We start from the raw sequence: 22,328 nt of genomic DNA, 5'->3' as shown, positions 1-22,328 counted from the left end.
ACCAGGACATCACTGCAGGAGTTCCTCGGGACAGTGTTCGACGTGTGTGGCACCATGGAGTGTGGTTATTGGAGCATCGTCTCAGCCCCAGGACATCACTGCAGGAGATCCTCGGGACAGTGTTCGACATGTGTGGCACCATGGAGTGTGGTTATTGGAGAATCGTCTCAGCACCAGGACATCACTGCAGGAGATCCTCGGGACAGTGTTCGACGTGTGTGACACCATGGAGTGTGGTTATTGGAGAATCGTCTCAGCACCAGGACATCACTGCAGGAGATCCTCGGGACAGTGTTCGACGTGTGTGGCACCATGGAGTTTGGTTATTGGAGAATCGTCTCAGCACCAAGACATCACTGCAGGAGATCCTCGGGACAGTGTTCGACGTGTGTGGCACCATGGAGTGTGGTTATTGGAGGAGAATCGTCTCAGCACCAGGACATCACTGCAGGAGATCCTCGGGACAGTGTTCGACGTGTGTGACACCATGGAGTGTGGTTATTGGAGGAGAATCGTCTCAGCACCAGGACATCACTGCAGGAGATCCTCGGGACAGTGTTCGACGTGTGTGGCACCATGGAGTGTGGTTATTGGAGAATCGTCTCAGCACCAGGACATCACTGCAGGAGATCCTCGGGACAGTGTTCGACGTGTGTGACACCATGGAGTGTGGTTATTGGAGAATCGTCTCAGCACCAGGACATCACTGCAGGAGATCCTCGGGACAGTGTTCGACGTGTGTGGCACCATGGAGTGTGGTTATTGGAGAATCGTCTCAGCACCAGGACATCACTGCAGGAGATCCTCGGGACAGTGTTCGACGTGTGTGGCACCATGGAGTGTGGTTATTGGAGGAGAATCGTCTCAGCACCAGGACATCACTGCAGGAGTTCCTCGGGAGTGTTCGACGTGTGTGGCACCATGGAGTGTGGTTATTGGAGGAGAATCATCTCAGCACCCGGACATCACTGCAGGAGATCCTCGGGAGTGTTCGACGTGTGTGGCACCATGGAGTGTGGTTATTGGAGAATCGTCTCAGCACCAGGTCATCACTGCAGGAGATCCTCGGGACAGTGTTCGACGTGTGTGACACCATGGAGTGTGGTTATTGGAGAATCGTCTCAGCGCCAGGACATCACTGCAGGAGATCCTCGGGACAGTGTTCGACGTGTGTGACACCATGGAGTGTGGTTATTGGAGAATCGTCTCAGCACCAGGACATCACTGCAGGAGATCCTCGGGACAGTGTTCGACGTGTGTGACACCATGGAGTGTGGTTATTGGAGGTGAATCGTCTCAGCACCAGGACATCACTGCAGGAGATCCTCGGGACAGTGTTCGACGTGTGTGGCACCATGGCGTCTGGTTATTGGAGAATCGTCTCAGCACCAGGACATCACTGCAGGAGATCCTCGGGACAGTTTTCGACGTGTGTGACACCATGGAGTGTGGTTATTGGAGGAGAATCGTCTCAGCACCAGGACATCACTGCAGGAGATCCTCGGGACAGTGTTCGACGTGTGTGGCACCATGGAGTGTGGTTATTGGAGAATCGTCTCAGCACCAGGACATCACTGCAGGAGTTCCTCGGGACAGTGTTCGACGTGTGTGACACCATGGAGTGTGGTTATTGGAGAATCATCTCAGCACCAGGACATCACTGCAGGAGATCCTCGGGACAGTGTTCGACGTGTGTGACACCATGGAGTGTGGTTATTGGAGAATCATCTCAGCACCAGGACATCACTGCAGGAGATCCTCGGGACAGTGTTCGACGTGTGTGACACCATGGAGTGTGGTTATTGGAGGAGAATCGTCTCAGCACCAGGACATCACTGCAGGAGATCCTCGGGACAGTGTTCGACGTGTGTGGCACCATGGAGTGTGGTTATTGGAGGAGAATCGTCTCAGCACCAGGACATCACTGCAGGAGATCCTTGGGACAGTGTTCGACGTGTGTGACACCATGGAGTGTGGTTATTGGAGAATCGTCTCAGCACCAGGACATCACTGCAGGAGATCCTCAGGACAGTGTTCATGGTGTGTGGTTATTGGAGAATCGTCTCAGCACCAGGACATCACTGCAGGAGATCCTCGGGACAGTGTTCGACGTGTGTGGCACCATGGAGTGTGGTTATTGGAGAATCGTCTCAGCACCAGGACATCACTGCAGGAGATCCTCGGGACAGTGTTCGACGTGTGTGGCACCATGGAGTGTGGTTATTGGAGGAGAATCGTCTCAGCACCAGGGCATCACTGCAGGAGTTCCTCGGGAGTGTTCGACGTGTGTGGCACCATGGAGTGTGGTTATTGGAGGAGAATCATCTCAGCACCCGGACATCACTGCAGGAGATCCTCGGGAGTGTTCGACGTGTGTGGCACCATGGAGTGTGGTTATTGGAGAATCGTCTCAGCGCCAGGACATCACTGCAGGAGATCCTCGGGACAGTGTTCGACGTGTGTGACACCATGGAGTGTGGTTATTGGAGAATCGTCTCAGCACCAGGACATCACTGCAGGAGATCCTCGGGACAGTGTTCGACGTGTGTGACACCATGGAGTGTGGTTATTGGAGGTGAATCGTCTCAGCACCAGGACATCACTGCAGGAGATCCTCGGGACAGTGTTCGACGTGTGTGGCACCATGGAGTGTGGTTATTGGAGAATCGTCTCAGCACCAGGACATCACTGCAGGAGTTCCTCGGGACAGTGTTCGACGTGTGTGACACCATGGAGTGTGGTTATTGGAGAATCGTCTCAGCACCAGGACATCACTGCAGGAGATCCTCGGGACAGTGTTCGACGTGTGTGACACCATGGAGTGTGGTTATTGGAGGAGAATCGTCTCAGCACCAGGACATCACTGCAGGAGATCCTCGGGACAGTGTTCGACGTGTGTGGCACCATGGAGTGTGGTTATTGGAGAATCGTCTCAGCACCAGGACATCACTGCAGGAGATCCTCGGGACAGTGTTCGACGTGTGTGGCACCATGGAGTGTGGTTATTGGAGAATCGTCTCAGCACCAGGACATCACTGCAGGAGATCCTCGGGGCAGTGTTCGACGTGTGTGGCACCATGGAGTGTGGTTATTGGAGGAGAATCGTCTCAGCACCAGGACATCACTGCAGGAGATCCTCGGGACAGTGTTCGACGTGTGTGGCACCATGGAGTGTGGTTATTGGAGAATCGTCTCAGCACCAGGACATCACTGCAGGAGATCCTCGGGACAGTGTTCGACGTGTGTGTGACACCATGGAGTGTGGTTATTGGAGGAGAATCGTCTCAGCACCAGGACATCACTGCAGGAGTTCCTCGGGACAGTGTTCGACGTGTGTGGCACCATGGAGTGTGGTTATTGGAGGTGAATCGTCTCAGCACCAGGACATCACTGCAGGAGATCCTCGGGACAGTGTTCGACGTGTGTGACACCATGGAGTGTGGTTATTGGAGAATCGTCTCAGCACCAGGACATCACTGCAGGAGATCCTCGGGACAGTGTTCGACGTGTGTGGCACCATGGAGTGTGGTTATTGGAGAATCGTCTCAGCACCAGGACATCACTGCAGGAGTTCCTCGGGACAGTGTTCGACGTGTGTGGCACCATGGAGTGTGGTTATTGGAGAATCGTCTCAGCACCAGGACATCACTGCAGGAGATCCTCGGGACAGTGTTCGACGTGTGTGGCACCATGGAGTGTGGTTATTGGAGAATCGTCTCAGCACCAGGACATCACTGCAGGAGATCCTCGGGACAGTGTTCGACGTGTGTGACACCATGGAGTGTGGTTATTGGAGAATCGTCTCAGCACCAGGACATCACTGCAGGAGATCCTCGGGACAGTGTTCGACGTGTGTGGCACCATGGAGTGTGGTTATTGGAGAATCGTCTCAGCACCAGGACATCACTGCAGGAGATCCTCGGGACAGTGTTCGACGTGTGTGACACCATGGAGTGTGGTTATTGGAGGAGAATCGTCTCAGCACCAGGACATCACTGCAGGAGATCCTCGGGACAGTGTTCGACGTGTGTGACACCATGGAGTGTGGTTATTGGAGGAGAATCGTCTCAGCACCAGGACATCACTGCAGGAGATCCTCGGGACAGTGTTCGACGTGTGTGGCCCCATGGAGTGTGGTTATTGGAGAATCGTCTCAGCACCAGGACATCACTGCAGGAGATCCTCGGGACAGTGTTCGACGTGTGTGGCACCATGGAGTGTGGTTATTGGAGAATCGTCTCAGCACCAGGACATCACTGCAGGAGATCCTCGGGACAGTGTTCGACGTGTGTGACACCATGGAGTGTGGTTATTGGAGAATCGTCTCAGCACCAGGACATCACTGCAGGAGATCCTCGGGACAGTGTTCGACGTGTGTGGCACCATGGAGTGTGGTTATTGGAGGAGAATCGTCTCAGCACCAGGACATCACTGCAGGAGATCCTCGGGACAGTGTTCGACGTGTGTGACACCATGGAGTGTGGTTATTGGAGAATCGTCTCAGCACCAGGACATCACTGCAGGAGATCCTCGGGACAGTGTTCGACGTGTGTGACACCATGGAGTGTGGTTATTGGAGAATCGTCTCAGCACCAGGACATCACTGCAGGAGATCCTCGGGACAGTGTTCGACGTGTGTGGCACCATGGAGTGTGGTTATTGGAGAATCGTCTCAGCACCAGGACATCACTGCAGGAGATCCTCGGGACAGTGTTCGACGTGTGTGACACCATGGAGTGTGGTTATTGGAGGAGAATCGTCTCAGCACCAGGACATCACTGCAGGAGTTCCTCGGGACAGTGTTCGACGTGTGTGACACCATGGAGTGTGGTTATTGGAGGAGAATCGTCTCAGCACCAGGACATCACTGCAGGAGTTCCTCGGGACAGTGTTCGACGTGTGTGGCACCATGGAGTGTGGTTATTGGAGAATCGTCTCAGCACCAGGACATCACTACAGGAGATCCTCGGGACAGTGTTCGACGTATGTGTGACACCATGGAGTGTGGTTATTGGAGAATCGTCTCAGCACCAGGACATCACTGCAGGAGATCCTCGGGACAGTGTTCGACGTGTGTGGCACCATGGAGTGTGGTTATTGGAGAATCGTCTCAGCACCAGGACATCACTGCAGGAGATCCTCGGGACAGTGTTCGACGTGTGTGACACCATGGAGTGTGGTTATTGGAGAATCGTCTCAGCACCAGGACATCACTGCAGGAGTTCCTCGGGGCAGTGTTCGACGTGTGTGGCACCATGGAGTGTGGTTATTGGAGAATCGTCTCAGCACCAGGACATCACTGCAGGAGATCCTCGGGACAGTGTTCGACGTGTGTGACATCATGGAGTGTGGTTATTGGAGAATCGTCTCAGCACCAGGACATCACTGTAGGAGATCCTCGGGACAGTGTTCGACGTGTGTGACACCATGGAGTGTGGTTATTGGAGGAGAATCGTCTCAGCACCAGGACATCACTGCAGGAGATCCTCGGGACAGTGTTCGACGTGTGTGGCACCATGGAGTGTGGTTATTGGAGAATCGTCTCAGCACCAGGACATCACTGCAGGAGATCCTCGGGACAGTGTTCGACGTGTGTGGCACCATGGAGTGTGGTTATTGGAGAATCGTCTCAGCACCAGGACATCACTGCAGGAGATCCTCGGGGCAGTGTTCGACGTGTGTGGCACCATGGAGTGTGGTTATTGGAGGAGAATCGTCTCAGCACCAGGACATCACTGCAGGAGATCCTCGGGACAGTGTTCGACGTGTGTGGCACCATGGAGTGTGGTTATTGGAGAATCGTCTCAGCACCAGGACATCACTGCAGGAGATCCTCGGGACAGTGTTCGACGTGTGTGTGACACCATGGAGTGTGGTTATTGGAGGAGAATCGTCTCAGCACCAGGACATCACTGCAGGAGTTCCTCGGGACAGTGTTCGACGTGTGTGGCACCATGGAGTGTGGTTATTGGAGGTGAATCGTCTCAGCACCAGGACATCACTGCAGGAGATCCTCGGGACAGTGTTCGACGTGTGTGACACCATGGAGTGTGGTTATTGGAGAATCGTCTCAGCACCAGGACATCACTGCAGGAGATCCTCGGGACAGTGTTCGACGTGTGTGGCACCATGGAGTGTGGTTATTGGAGAATCGTCTCAGCACCAGGACATCACTGCAGGAGATCCTCGGGACAGTGTTCGACGTGTGTGACACCATGGAGTGTGGTTATTGGAGAATCGTCTCAGCACCAGGACATCACTGCAGGAGATCCTCGGGACAGTGTTCGACGTGTGTGGCACCATGGAGTGTGGTTATTGGAGAATCGTCTCAGCACCAGGACATCACTGCAGGAGATCCTCGGGGCAGTGTTCGACGTGTGTGACACCATGGAGTGTGGTTATTGGAGAATCGTCTCAGCACCAGGACATCACTGCAGGAGTTCCTCGGGACAGTGTTCGACGTGTGTGACACCATGGAGTGTGGTTATTGGAGAATCGTCTCAGCACCAGGGCATCACTGCAGGAGATCATCGGGACAGTGTTCGACGTGTGTGGCACCACGGAGTGTGGTTATTGGAGAATCGTCTCAGCACCAGGACATCACTGCAGGAGATCCTCGGGACAGTGTTCGACGTGTGTGACACCATGGAGTGTGGTTATTGGAGAATCGTCTCAGCACCAGGACATCACTGCAGGAGATCCTCGGGACAGTGTTCGACGTGTGTGGCACCATGGAGTGTGGTTATTGGAGAATCGTCTCAGCACCAGGACATCACTGCAGGAGATCCTCGGGACAGTGTTCGACGTGTGTGACACCATGGAGTGTGGTTATTGGAGAATCGTCTCAGCACCAGGACATCACTGCAGGAGATCCTCGGGACAGTGTTCGACGTGTGTGGCACCATGGAGTGTGGTTATTGGAGAATCGTCTCAGCACCAGGACATCACTGCAGGAGATCCTCGGGACAGTGTTCGACGTGTGTGACACCACGGAGTGTGGTTATTGGAGAATCGTCTCGGCACCAGGACATCACTGCAGGAGATCCTCGGGACAGTGTTCGACGTGTGTGACACCATGGAGTGTGGTTATTGGAGGAGAATCGTCTCAGCACCAGGACATCACTGCAGGAGATCCTCGGGACAGTGTTCGACGTGTGTGGCACCATGGAGTGTGGTTATTGGAGAATCGTCTCAGCACCAGGACATCACTGCAGGAGTTCCTCGGGACAGTGTTCGACGTGTGTGACACCATGGAGTGTGGTTATTGGAGAATCGTCTCAGCACCAGGACATCACTGCAGGAGATCCTCGGGACAGTGTTCGATGTGTGTGGCACCATGGAGTGTGGTTATTGGAGAATCGTCTCAGCACCAGGACATCACTGCAGGAGATCCTCGGGACAGTGTTCGACGTGTGTGACACCATGGAGTGTGGTTATTGGAGGAGAATCGTCTCAGCACCAGGACATCACTGCAGGAGTTCCTCGGGACAGTGTTCGACGTGTGTGGCACCATGGAGTGTGGTTATTGGAGAATCGTCTCAGCACCAGGACATCACTGCAGGAGATCCTCGGGACAGTGTTCGACGTGTGTGGCACCATGGAGTGTGGTTATTGGAGAATCGTCTCAGCACCAGGACATCACTGCAGGAGATCCTCGGGACAGTGTTCGACGTGTGTGACACCATGGAGTGTGGTTATTGGAGAATCGTCTCAGCACCAGGACATCACTGCAGGAGATCCTCGGGACAGTGTTCGACGTGTGTGGCACCATGGAGTGTGGTTATTGGAGAATCGTCTCAGCACCAGGACATCACTGCAGGAGATCCTCGGGACAGTGTTCGACGTGTGTGGCACCATGGAGTGTGGTTATTGGAGAATCGTCTCAGCACCAGGACATCACTGCAGGAGATCCTCGGGACAGTGTTCGACGTGTGTGGCACCATGGAGTGTGGTTATTGGAGAATCGTCTCAGCACCAGGACATCACTGCAGGAGATCCTCGGGACAGTGTTCGACGTGTGTGACACCATGGAGTGTGGTTATTGGAGAATCGTCTCAGCACCAGGACATCACTGCAGGAGATCCTCGGGACAGTGTTCGACGTGTGTGGCACCATGGAGTGTGGTTATTGGAGGAGAATCGTCTCAGCACCAGGACATCACTGCAGGAGATCCTCGGGACAGTGTTCGACGTGTGTGACACCATGGAGTGTGGTTATTGGAGAATCGTCTCAGCACCAGGACATCACTGCAGGAGATCCTCGGGACAGTGTTCGACGTGTGTGACACCATGGAGTGTGGTTATTGGAGAATCGTCTCAGCACCAGGACATCACTGCAGGAGATCCTCGGGACAGTGTTCGACGTGTGTGGCACCATGGAGTGTGGTTATTGGAGAATCGTCTCAGCACCAGGACATCACTGCAGGAGATCCTCGGGACAGTGTTCGACGTGTGTGACACCATGGAGTGTGGTTATTGGAGGAGAATCGTCTCAGCACCAGGACATCACTGCAGGAGTTCCTCGGGACAGTGTTCGACGTGTGTGACACCATGGAGTGTGGTTATTGGAGGAGAATCGTCTCAGCACCAGGACATCACTGCAGGAGTTCCTCGGGACAGTGTTCGACGTGTGTGGCACCATGGAGTGTGGTTATTGGAGAATCGTCTCAGCACCAGGACATCACTACAGGAGATCCTCGGGACAGTGTTCGACGTATGTGTGACACCATGGAGTGTGGTTATTGGAGAATCGTCTCAGCACCAGGACATCACTGCAGGAGATCCTCGGGACAGTGTTCGACGTGTGTGACACCATGGAGTGTGGTTATTGGAGAATCGTCTCAGCACCAGGACATCACTGCAGGAGTTCCTCGGGGCAGTGTTCGACGTGTGTGGCACCATGGAGTGTGGTTATTGGAGAATCGTCTCAGCACCAGGACATCACTGCAGGAGATCCTCGGGACAGTGTTCGACGTGTGTGACACCATGGAGTGTGGTTATTGGAGAATCGTCTCAGCACCAGGACATCACTGCAGGAGATCCTCGGGACAGTGTTCGACGTGTGTGACATCATGGAGTGTGGTTATTGGAGAATCGTCTCAGCACCAGGACATCACTGTAGGAGATCCTCGGGACAGTGTTCGACGTGTGTGGCACCATGGAGTGTGGTTATTGGAGGAGAATCGTCTCAGCACCAGGACATCACTGCAGGAGTTCCTCGGGACAGTGTTCGACGTGTGTGACACCATGGAGTGTGGTTATTGGAGAATCGTCTCAGCACCAGGACATCACTGCAGGAGATCCTCGGGACAGTGTTCGACGTGTGTGGCACCATGGGGTGTGGTTATTGGAGAATCGTCTCAGCACCAGGACATCACTGCAGGAGATCCTCGGGGCAGTGTTCGACGTGTGTGGCACCATGGAGTGTGGTTATTGGAGGAGAATCATCTCAGCACCAAGACATCACTGCAGGAGATCCTCGGGACAGTGTTCGACGTGTGTGGCACCATGGAGTGTGGTTATTGGAGAATCGTCTCAGCACCAGGACATCACTGCAGGAGATCCTCGGGACAGTGTTCGACGTGTGTGGCACCATGGAGTGTGGTTATTGGAGGAGAATCGTCTCAGCACCAGGACATCACTGCAGGAGATCCTCGGGACAGTGTTCGACGTGTGTGGCACCATGGAGTGTGGTTATTGGAGAATCGTCTCAGCACCAGGACATCACTGCAGGAGATCCTCGGGACAGTGTTCGACGTGTGTGGCACCATGGAGTGTGGTTATTGGAGAATCGTCTCAGCACCAGGTCATCACTGTAGGAGATCCTCGGGACAGTGTTCGACGTGTGTGACACCATGGAGTGTGGTTATTGGAGGAGAATCGTCTCAGCACCAGGACATCACTGCAGGAGATCCTCGGGACAGTGTTCGACGTGTGTGACACCATGGAGTGTGGTTATTGGAGAATCGTCTCAGCACCAGGACATCACTGCAGGAGATCCTCGGGACAGTGTTCGACGTGTGTGACACCATGGCGTCTGGTTATTGGAGAATCGTCTCAGCACCAGGACATCACTGCAGGAGATCCTCGGGACAGTGTTCGACGTGTGTGGCACCATGGAGTGCGGTTATTGGAGAATCGTCTCAGCACCAGGACATCACTGCAGGAGTTCCTCGGGACAGTGTTCGACGTGTGTGACACCATGGAGTGTGGTTATTGGAGGAGAATCGTCTCAGCACCAGGACATCACTGCAGGAGATCCTCGGGACAGTGTTCGACGTGTGTGGCACCATGGAGTGTGGTTATTGGAGGAGAATCGTCTCAGCACCAGGACATCACTGCAGGAGATCCTCGGGACAGTGTTCGACGTGTGTGACACCATGGAGTGTGGTTATTGGAGAATCGTCTCAGCACCAGGACATCACTGCAGGGTTTCCTCGGGACAGTGTTCGACGTGTGTGACACCATGGAGTGTGGTTATTGGAGAATCGTCTCAGCACCAGGACATCACTGCAGGAGATCCTCGGGACAGTGTTCGACGTGTGTGGCACCATGGGGTGTGGTTATTGGAGAATCGTCTCAGCACCAGGACATCACTGCAGGAGATCCTCGGGACAGTGTTCGACATGTGTGACACCATGGAGTGTGGTTATTGGAGAATCGTCTCAGCACCAGGACATCACTGCAGGAGATCCTCGGGACAGTGTTCGACGTGTGTGACACCATGGAGTGTGGTTATTGGAGAATCGTCTCAGCACCAGGACATCACTGCAGGAGATCCTCGGGACAGTGTTCGACGTGTGTGGCACCATGGAGTGTGGTTATTGGAGGAGAATCGTCTCAGCACCAGGACATCACTGCAGGAGATCCTCGGGACAGTGTTCGACGTGTGTGACACCATGGAGTGTGGTTATTGGAGAATCGTCTCAGCACCAGGACATCACTGCAGGAGATCCTCGGGACAGTGTTCGACGTGTGTGACACCATGGAGTGTGGTTATTGGAGAATCGTCTCAGCACCAGGACATCACTGCAGGAGATCCTCGGGACAGTGTTCGACGTGTGTGGCACCATGGAGTGTGGTTATTGGAGAATCGTCTCAGCATCAGGACATCACTGCAAGAGATCCTCGGGACAGTGTTCGACGTGTGTGGCACCATGGAGTGTGGTTATTGGAGGAGAATCGTCTCAGCACCAGGACATCACTGCAGGAGTTCCTCGGGACAGTGTTCGACGTGTGTGACACCATGGAGTGTGGTTATTGGAGGAGAATCGTCTCAGCACCAGGACATCACTGCAGGAGTTCCTCGGGACAGTGTTCGACGTGTGTGGCACCATGGAGTGTGGTTATTGGAGGAGAATCGTCTCAGCACCAGGACATCACTGCAGGAGATCCTCGGGACAGTGTTCGTCGTGTGTGACACCATGGAGTGTGGTTATTGGAGGAGAATCGTCTCAGCACCAGGACATCACTGCAGGAGATCCTCGGGACAGTGTTCGACGTGTGTGGCACCATGGAGTGTGGTTATTGGAGGAGAATCGTCTCAGCACCAGGACATCACTGCAGGAGATCCTCGGGACAGTGTTCGACGTGTGTGACACCATGGAGTGTGGTTATTGGAGAATCGTCTCAGCACCAGGACATCACTGCAGGAGTTCCTCGGGACAGTGTTCGACATGTGTGGCACCATGGAGTGTGGTTATTGGAGAATCGTCTCAGCACCAGGACATCACTGCAAGAGATCCTCGGGACAGTGTTCGACGTGTGTGGCACCATGGAGTGTGGTTATTGGAGAATCGTCTCAGCACCAGGACATCACTGCAGGAGATCCTCGGGACAGTGTTCGACGTGTGTGACACCATGGAGTGTGGTTATTGGAGAATCGTCTCAGCACCAGGACATCACTGCAGGAGATCCTCGGGACAGTGTTCGACGTGTGTGGCACCATGGAGTGTGGTTATTGGAGGAGAATCGTCTCAGCACCAGGACATCACTGCAGGAGTTCCTCGGGACAGTGTTCGACGTGTGTGACACCATGGAGTGTGGTTATTGGAGGAGAATCGTCTCAGCACCAGGACATCACTGCAGGAGATCCTCGGGGCAGTGTTCGACGTGTGTGGCACCATGGAGTGTGGTTATTGGAGAATCGTCTCAGCACCAGGACATCACTGCAGGAGATCCTCGGGACAGTGTTCGACGTGTGTGACACCATGGAGTGTGGTTATTGGAGGAGAATCGTCTCAGCACCAGGACATCACTGCAGGAGATCCTCGGGACAGTGTTCGACGTGTGTGACACCATGGAGTGTGGTTATTGGAGAATCGTCTCAGCACCAGGACATGACTGCAGGAGATCCTCGGGACAGTGTTCGACGTGTGTGGCACCATGGAGTGTGGTTATTGGAGAATCGTCTCAGCACCAGGACATCACTGCAGGAGATCCTCGGGACAATGTTCGACGTGTGTGGCACCATGGAGTGTGGTTATTGGAGAATCGTCTCAGCACCAGGACATCACTGCAGGAGATCCTCGGGACAGTGTTCGACGTGTGTGACACCATGGAGTGTGGTTATTGGAGAATCGTCTCAGCACCAGGACATCACTGCAGGAGATCCTCGGGACAGTGTTCGACGTGTGTGACACCATGGAGTGTGGTTATTGGAGAATCGTCTCAGCACCAGGACATCACTGCAGGAGATCTTCGGGACAGTGTTCGACGTGTGTGACACCATGGAGTGTGGTTATTGGAGAATCGTCTCAGCACCAGGACATCACTGCAGGAGATCCTCGGGACAGTGTTCGACGTGTGTGACACCATGGAGTGTGGTTATTGGAGGCGAATCGTCTCAGCACCAGGACATCACTGCAGGGTTTCCTCGGGACAGTGTTCGACGTGTGTGGCACCATGGAGTGTGGTTATTGGAGAATCGTCTCAGCACCAGGACATCACTGCAGGAGATCCTCGGGACAGTGTTCGACGTGTGTGACACCATGGAGTGTGGTTATTGGAGAATCGTCTCAGCACCAGGACATCACTGCAGGAGATCCTCGGGACAGTGTTCGGCGTGTGTGGCACCATGGAGTGTGGTTATTGGAGGAGAATCGTCTCAGCACCAGGACATCACTGCAGGAGATCCTCGGGACAGTGTTCGTCGTGTGTGACACCATGGAGTGTGGTTATTGGAGAATCGTCTCAGCCCCAGGACATCACTGCAGGAGATCCTCGGGACAGTGTTCGACGTGTGTGGCACCATGGAGTGTGGTTATTGGAGAATCGTCTCAGCACCAGGACATCACTGCAGGAGATCCTCGGGACAGTGTTCGACGTGTGTGACACCATGGAGTGTGGTTATTGGAGAATCGTCTCAGCACCAGGACATCACTGCAGGAGATCCTCGGGACAGTGTTCATCGTGTGTGGCACCATGGAGTGTGGTTATTGGAGAATCGTCTCAGCACCAGGACCTCACTGCAGGAGATCCTCGGGACAGTGTTCGACGTGTGTGACACCATGGAGTGTGGTTATTGGAGAATCGTCTCAGCACCAGGACATCACTGCAGGAGATCCTCGGGACAGTGTTCGACGTGTGTGACACCATGGAGTGTGGTTATTGGAGGAGAATCGTCTCAGCACCAGGACATCACTGCAGGAGATCCTCGGGACAGTGTTCGATGTGTGTGACACCATGGAGTGTGGTTATTGGAGAATCGTCTCAGCCCCAGGACATCACTGCAGGAGATCCTCGGGACAGTGTTCGACGTGTGTGACACCATGGAGTGTGGTTATTGGAGGAGAATCGTCTCAGCCCCAGGACATCACTGCAGGAGATCCTCGGGACAGTGTTCGACGTGTGTGACACCATGGAGTGTGGTTATTGGAGAATCGTCTCAGCACCAGGACCTCACTGCAGGAGATCCTCGGGACAGTGTTCGACGTGTGTGGCACCATGGAGTGTGGTTATTGGAGAATCGTCTCAGCACCAGGACATCACTGTAGGAGATCCTCGGGACAGTGTTCGACGTATGTGACACCATGGAGTGTGGTTATTGGAGAATCGTCTCAGCACCAGGACATCACTGCAGGAGATCCTCGGGACAGTGTTCGACGTGTGTGGCACCATGGAGTGTGGTTATTGGAGCATCGTCTCAGCACCAGGACATCACTGCAGGAGTTCCTCGGGACAGTGTTCGACGTGTGTGACACCATGGAGTGTGGTTTTTGGAGCATCGTCTCAGCACCAGGACATCACTGCAGGAGATCCTCGGGACAGTGTTCGACGTGTGTGGCACCATGGAGTGTGGTTATTGGAGCATCGTCTCAGCACCAGGACATCACTGCAGGAGATCCTCGGGACAGTGTTCGACGTGTGTGACACCATGTAATGTGGTTATTGGAGGAGAATCGTCTCAGCACCAGGACATCACTGCAGGAGATCCTCGGGGCAGTGTTCATCGTGTGTGGCACCATGGAGTGTGGTTATTGGAGGAGAATCGTCTCAGCACCAGGACATCACTGCAGGAGATCCTCGGGACAGTGTTCGTCGTGTGTGGCACCATGGAGTGTGGTTATTGGAGAATCGTCTCAGCACCAGGACATCACTGCAGGAGTTCCTCGGGGCAGTGTTCGACGTGTGTGGCACCATGGAGTGTGGTTATTGGAGGTGAATCATCTCAGCACCAGGACATCACTGCAGGAGATCCTCGGGGCAGAGTCTTCGGACTAACCACTTCAGCTGCTTCGCCAATGACCTTCCCTCCATCATAAAGCCAGGAGTGGGGATGTTCTCTGATGATTGCAGTGTTCAGCTCCATTTTCAATTAGTCAGATAATGAAGCAGCCCGTGCTCGAATGCAGCAAGTCCTGGACAAAATCTAGACTTGGGCAGACAAGTGGCAAGTAACATTCGCACCCCACAAGTGTCAGGCAATGCCCATCTCTCACAGGAGAGTCTAACCATTTCCCTTTGTCATTCACTGGCATTGCCATCGTCAAATCCCTACCATTGACTAGCCACAAAAAACTCGTGGCTGCTAGAGCAGGTAAGAGGCTGTGTATTCTGTGGCGAGTGGCTCAACTCCCGGCCACCCAGGAGCCTCTCCTGCACCTATAGGTACAACTGCGGTGTGATGGAAAACTCTCCACTTGCCTGGATAGGTGCAGCTGCAACAACACTCGAAGCTCCCCGCAATCCAGGACAGAGAAATACGCTTCATCAGTCCACCCACCCACCACCTTAAACATCCAATCCCTCCACCAACGGTGCACCATCACTGCAGTGTGTGCTGTTTACAGAAAGAACTGCAGCAGTTCGCCAAGGCTTCTTTGACAGCACCTCTCAAACCCTCGCCCTCTGCCACCTAGGACAAGAGCATCATCCGCATGGAAACACCACCACCTCCAAGTTCCACTTCAAGTAACATACGATCCTGACTTGAACAGATATCGCCGTTCCTTCATCGTCAGTGTAAATTAGAGCCAAAACACCCAGCGCCCTCTACAGAGGGAACAGGAGAAGCGACTGTATATTTCCTTAACCAATCAGCTTGAAGAATCCTTACGCAAAGTCTGAACCAGGAAGTCTTAGTTAGAATATAGAATGCAATGTCAAATCACATGCAGGAAGTGAAATAAAAAGAGAGGGAAAGAAAGATTGGATTCAGAATGGTTCTCACTGAAACATACAACATTCTTACAGGGCTTGACAGGGTAGATGCAGGGAGGGTGTTTCCCCGGGCTGGGGAGTCTGTAACCAGGGGTCACAGTCTCAGAAAAAGGGGTCGGCAATTTAGGACTGAGATAAGGAGAAATTTCTTCACTCAGAGGGTGGTGAATCTTTGGAATTCTCTACCCCAGAGGGCTGTGGAGACTCAGTCATTGGGTATATTCAGGAGAGAGATCGACAGAGATCAACAATCTTGTTGTGCGAGGCCCCTTGGGGAGGAGCGATCATAATATGATCGAAATCTTCATTAAGATTGAGAGTGAAGTAGTTGACTCAGAGGCTAAGGTCCTGAATTTAAATAAAGGAAACTACGATGGTATGAGGAGTCAGTTGGCTAGGATGGATTGGGGAACGTTACTTAAAGGGTTGATGGTGGATAGGCAATAGCAAACATTCAAAGACCGCATGGATGAACTACAGAATTTGTTCATCCCTTTTTGGCATAAAAATAAAACAAAAAAGGTGACTCAACCGTGGCTAACAAGGGAAATTAGGGATAGCATAAGATCCAAGGAGAGGACATATAAATTGGCCAGAAAGAGCTGCAAACCTGAGGATTGGGAGCAGTTTAGGATTCAGCAAAGGAGGAAAAAGGGATTAATTAAGAGGGGGAAGATAGAATATGAAAGTAAGCTTGCAGGGAACATAAAAACTGACTGTAAAAGCTTCTATAGATATGTGAAGAGAAAACGATTGGTGAAGTCAAGTGTAGGTCCCTTGCAGTCAGAATCAGGGGAATTTATAATGGGGAACAAAGAAATGGCTAATCAATTAAATACTGATATACCTATCAATTCATTCCATGAAAAGCGACGAGTTAAGGTAGTAACTATAGGTTTTTATTGGCTAAATAACAGAGCCCACCCTCATGGGTGATCGGTTCCAGCAAGGAAGAATACTAGCCAAGCAGTCACCTTTATACCTGGGCAAGCAGGCGGAGCCATGGGCGGAGTCAGCTGAGGTATGCCTAGGTATAACAGCGTGCGTGGCAAGAGGTAACCTTGTGTAGTGATAACAACAGTGTAAACAGTGATAACAACAGTGTAACAATAGTGAACGGTTGTGAACGATAACAGTGGTTTACCACATTCACCCCTTGTTTAAAATTGAGTCCGGTGGGGTGAAGTGTACTACCAGTTCGTGTATGTCAGTGTATCAGGAGGCCTCGTAAGCCTTTCTGATCGGCGCAGCAGCGGCGGCGGTGGTGCAGTATCCGATGTTAATGCTGGTGTCTGCGTGGTCGACGAAGGCTCCTGGGGTTCCGGCATGCCGCCTACAGGAGCTGGATTTGGGGGAGTGGTGGGGGATAACGGTGGTATCTCAGGCGTGCCCGAGTGTGCGAGGTCTCGCAAGGAGACTGTGTCCTCCCGCCCGTCTGAGTATGCCACATAGGCATACTGGGGGTTGGCATGCAGGAGGTTCACCCTCTCGACCAGGGGGTCCGTTTTATGGGTCCTCACGTGCTTCTGCAGCAGGACGGGCCCCGGAGAAGTCAGCCATGTCGGTAGCGAGGTTCCCGTAGTCGACTTCCTGGGGAAAACAAACATTTGCTCATGAGGGGTGGCGTTAATGGCGGAATGGAGCGCTGCCGGGAGGACTTCCTGCCAGCGAGAGGTTGGGAGGCCCTTAGACTTTAGGGCTAAGAGGACGGCCTTCCAAACTGTCGCATTCTCTCTTTCCACCTGGCCGTTCCCCCGGGGGTTGTAGCTGGTGGTCCTGCTCGCAGCAATACCTCTCGCGAGCAGGAACTGGCGAAGTTCCTCGCTCATGAAGGATGAGCCCCGGTCGCTATGTATATAGTTCGGGAACCCGAACAAGGCGAAGAGGTCGTTCAGGCATTTGATGACCATGGTACTGGTCATGTCTGGGCAGGGGATGGCAAAGGGGAAACGGGAGTACTCGTCAATAATGTTGAGGAAGTACACATTACGGTCAGAGGACGGGAGGGGCCCCTTAAAATCGATGCTCAAGCGCTCGAAGGGGCGGTTGGCCTTGATCAGGCTTGCTCTGTCCGGCCTATAGAAATGCGGTTTGCATTCGGCACAGGCTTGGCAGTTCCTGGTCATGGTCCTGACCTCCTCGATGGAGTAGGGCAGGTTGCGGGCCTTAATGAAGTGGTAAAGTCTAGTGACCCCGGGTGGCAGAGGTCGTTGTGGAGGGTCCGCAGTCTATCAACTTGCGCGTTGGCGCATGTACCTCATGATAGAGCATCTGGGGGCTCATTGAGTTTACCAGGCCGGTACAAGATATCGTAATTGTAGGTGGAGAGCTCAATTCTCCACCTCAAGATCTTGTCGTTCTTGATTTTGCCCCTCAGCTTGTTATTAAACATAAAAGCAACCGAACGCTGGTCGGTGAGGAGGGTAAATCTTTTGCCTGCCAGGTAATGCCTCCAGCGTCGTACCGCTTCCACAATCGCCTGGGCCTCCTTCTCGACAGAAGAGTGTCGGATCTCAGGGCCCTGGAGGGTCCTTGAGAAGAAGGCCACAGGTCCCCCCACCTGGTTAAGGGTTGCAGCTAGGGCGAAGTCGGATGCATCGCTCTCCACTTGGAAAGGGATGGACTCATCCACTGCGTGCATTGTGGCCTTCGCAATGTCTCCTTCTATGAGGGAGAAGGCTGCGCATGCTTCTGCTGTCAGGGGGAAGGAGGTGGACTTCATGAGGGGTCTGGCTTTGTCTGCATAATTGGGCACCCATTGGGCATAGTAAGCAAAGAGCCCCAGGGTTTTCAGTGCCTTTTGACAGTGGGGAAGGGGAAGCTCCATGAGGGGGCGCATTCTTTCGGGGTCAGGGCCGATGACTCCGTTCTCTACTACGCAGCCGAGGATGGCAAGGCGCGAGGTGTTAAACATACATTTCTCCTTATTGTAAGTGAGATTCAGCCGTTGGGCCGTACGGAGGAATTTTTCCAGATTAACATCATGGTCCTGCTGGTCGTGGCCGCAGATGGTGACGTTATCTAGATAAGGAAACGTGGCCTGCAGCGCGTTCTGGTCAACCATCCGGTCCATCTCCCTTTGGAAGACCGAAACCCCGTTGGTGACGCCGAAGGGAACCCTCAGGAAGTGGTAGAGGCGGCCATTCGCCTTGAAGGCGGTATACTGGCGGTCCTCAGGGCGGATAGGGAGTTGGTGATAGGCCGACTTAAGGTCGATGGTGGAGAATACCCGGTACTGTGCAATCTGGTTGACCATAACAGATATGCGGGGAAGGGGGTATGCGTCCAGCTGGGTGTACCTGTTTATGGTTTGGCTGTAGTTGATGACCAGGCGGTGTTTATTGCCGGTCTTAACGACTACGACCTGGGCACGCCAGGGGCTGGTGCTCCCCTCGATGATGCCCTCCTTCAGGAGTTGCTGCACCTCAGAGCTAATAAAAGCTCTGTCCCCCGCGCTGTACCGCCTGCTCTTGGTAGCGACGGGTTTACAGTCGCGGGTGAGGTTAGCGAACAAGGAGGGGGGCGGGACTTTGAGAGTGGAGAGGCCGCAGGTGGTACGCGGCGGGCGGTTTAAAAACTGCTGGTTGTAGACTGTGAGTGGGGGGAGGGGTCCACCGTATGCCAAAGTGACACTTTGAAGGTGGCATTGGAAATCCAGCCCCAGTAGGACGGCAGCGCAGAGCTGGGGCAGGACGAGAAGTTTAAAGTTTTTATATTCCGTGCCCCTAACCGACAGGGTCACCACACAGTAGCCGCTGACGTCTGTTGAATGGGACTTCGCCGCCATCGAGATCCGATGGCGCGTTGGCCGGACAGTGAGGGAGTAGCAGCTCACCGTGTCTGGGTGAATAAAACTCTCCGTGCTCCCGCTGTCGAACAGGCAGGTCGTGGCGTGGCCGTTTACTTCGATGTCCATCATGGACCTGGACAGATGATGCGGGAGAGCTTGGTCAAGCGTGACGGAGGCCAGTGTATGGCTGAGTGAGCTGCTGTAGTCTGCAGGTGAGGCGGTGGTCGGGTCGGGAGACAAAATGGCGGTCGATTGCGGCGAACAAGATGGCGGCGCCCATGACGCGGATCCCCACGAGGTCGAAGTTGAACAAAATGGCGGAGAAGATGGCCGCCCCCGCGACTCACATGAGGCACTGCTGGCGTCTGTGGCTTTCCCCCTGCAGGCGTTTGCGAAGTGGCCTTTTTTTCCTCATCCGGAGCAGGTCGCGTTCCTTGCAGGGCAGCGCGCCCTTTGATGTCTCGCCTGGCCACAGAAATAGCAGCTGGCGGCCCGATCGCGGGGCTCCGCTGCCGCAGCAGGTCCCGAGGGTGGCGGTCCCGATCGATTCCGGGACACCGATGCCGTAGTAGGTCCCAGGGCGGCAGTGCGAGGGGTATTGCGGCCGAAGTCGGGCCCGAGTCCCAGGGTCGCGCAGCACTGTACCCGGAGTACGCCTCGAGGTCCCGATGGGCCACTTCCAGGGAGCGAGCGAGGGCTGCAGCTGCTTTCAAGCCGAGGTCCTTTGATTCGAGCAGTCTTTGCCGTGAGTAGTCGGACCGAAGGCCTTTCACGAAGGTATCACGGATATTTCCTTCAGCATGTTGTGCAGCCGATACAGCTTTAAAGTCACAGTCCCTGCCGAGTGTTTGTAGCACCCGTAAAAATTCATCTACAGACTCTCCTGGCTGTTGCGAGTGGGATCTTAGGAGATGTCTGGCATACATTGAATTTACTGGGCTCCGGTACTGCTCTTTTAGCAGGTCGAGGGCCTCCTCGTATGTAGCAAGGTCCCGGATGAGTGCAAATACTTTAGGGCTCACCTGGGCGGTCAGAACTCTTAGTTTGTCGGCTTCCGATGGCACGCCGGAGGCTACCAGGTAGGATTCAAAGCAGCTCAGCCAGTGATCGAAGTCGAGGGCTGAATTCGCTGCCTGTGGATTTAGACCCAGGTACGGTGGTCGGAGGGCTCGCAGCCAAGTCGGCTGCTGGGGCTGTTGTAGCTGGCCGTTTGGCTGGTCGTTTGGCTGCTCCAGTCCATTCATTTCAAAATTTAGCCAATAAAATTGATATACCTATCAATTCATTCCATGAAAAGCGACGAGTTAAGATAGTAACTATATAGGTTTTTATTGGCTAAATAACAGCCCACCCTCGTGGGTGATCGGTTCCAACAAGGAAGAATACTAGCCAAGCGGTCACCTTTATACTTGGGCAAGCAGGCGGAGCCATGGGCGGAGTCAGCTGAGGTATGCCCAGGTATAACAGCGTGCATGGCAAGACATAACCTTGTGTAGTGATAACAACAGTGTAAACAGTGATAACAACAGTGAACGGTTGTGAACGATAACAGTGGTTTACCACAAATACATACTTTGGTTCTGTCTTCACAAAGGAGGACACAAATAAACTTCCAGATATGTCGGGGAACATAGGGTCTAATGAGAGGGAGGAATTGAATTAAATCAGTATTTGTAGGGAAATGGTGTTAGGGAAATTGATGGGATTGAAGGCCGATAAATCTACATCCTAGGGTACTTAAGGAAGTGGCCCTAGAAATAGTAGACGCATTGCTGGTCATCTTCCAAAATTCTATAGGCTCTGGAACAGTTCCCATGGATTGGAGGGTAGCTAATGTTACCCCACTATTCAAAAAAAGTGGCAGAGAGAAAATGGGGAATTACAGACCGGTAAGCCTGACATTGGCAGTGGGGAAAATGCCAGAGTCCATTATAAAAGATGTAATAGCAGAGCACTTAGAAAACAGTGACAGGATCGGACAAAGTCAGCATGGATTTACAAACGGTAAATCATGCGTGAATAATCTACTGGAATTTTTTGAGGATGTAACTGGTAGAATAGATAGGAGAGAACCAGTGGATGCGGTATATTTGGACTTTCAGAAGGTTTTCGATAAGGTCCCGCATAAGAGATTAGTGTGCAAAGTTAAGGCACTTGGGATTGGGGGTAAGGTATTGACTTGGATAGAGAACTGGTTGGCAGACAGGAAACAAAGAGTTGGAATAAACGGCTCTTTTTCTGAGAGGCAGGCAGTGACTAGTGGGGTACCGCAGGGATCGGTCCTAGGACCCCAGCTATTCACAATATATGTTAATGATCTGGACGAGGGAACTAGATGTAATATCTCCAAGTTTGCAGATGACACAAAGCTGGGTGGGCGTATGTGCTGTGAGGAAGATGCAGAGATAATCCATTACGATTTGGACAGGTTGTGTGATTGGGCAGATGCATGGCAAATGCAGAATAATGTGGATGAATGCGCGGATATCCACTTTGGTGGCAAAAACAGGAAGACAGATTATCTGAACGGCAATAGATTGGGAAAAGGGGAAGTGCAACATGATCTGGGTGTCCTTGTGCACCAGTCGCAGAAGGTAAGCATGCAGGTGCAGCTAGTGTTTAAGAAGGCGAGTGGTATGTTGGCCTTCGTAGGGAGAGGATTCGAGTACAGGAGCAAGAATGTCTTGCAGCATTTGTACAGGGCCTTGGTGAGACTACACTTTGAGTATTGTGTGCAGTTTTGGTCGCCTTATCTGAGGAAGGATGTTCTTGCCATGGAAGGAGTTCAGCGAAGATTCACCAGACTGATACTTGGGATGGCAGGAATGATGTATGAAAAGAGATTGGTTCAATTAGGCTTATACTCGCTGGAGTTTAGA

At 53.2% G+C, this 22,328-nt stretch overlaps 1 protein-coding gene across 2 annotated transcripts in view; it reads right to left on the bottom strand.

Moving 5' to 3' along the window:
• Positions 1-22,328, bottom strand: part of LOC147081972 (NACHT, LRR and PYD domains-containing protein 3-like) — a 105,682-nt gene that overhangs the window by 42,491 nt on the left and 40,863 nt on the right. The gene's annotated exons all lie outside the window — the stretch shown is intronic.

Source organism: Somniosus microcephalus, unplaced genomic scaffold (assembly GCF_052327205.1).
Source record: "Somniosus microcephalus isolate GS21.2 unplaced genomic scaffold, FLI_Smic_1.0 scaffold255, whole genome shotgun sequence".
Lineage (NCBI taxonomy): Eukaryota > Metazoa > Chordata > Chondrichthyes > Squaliformes > Somniosidae > Somniosus > Somniosus microcephalus.
This window is presented reverse-complemented; position numbering and strand designations above follow the sequence as displayed.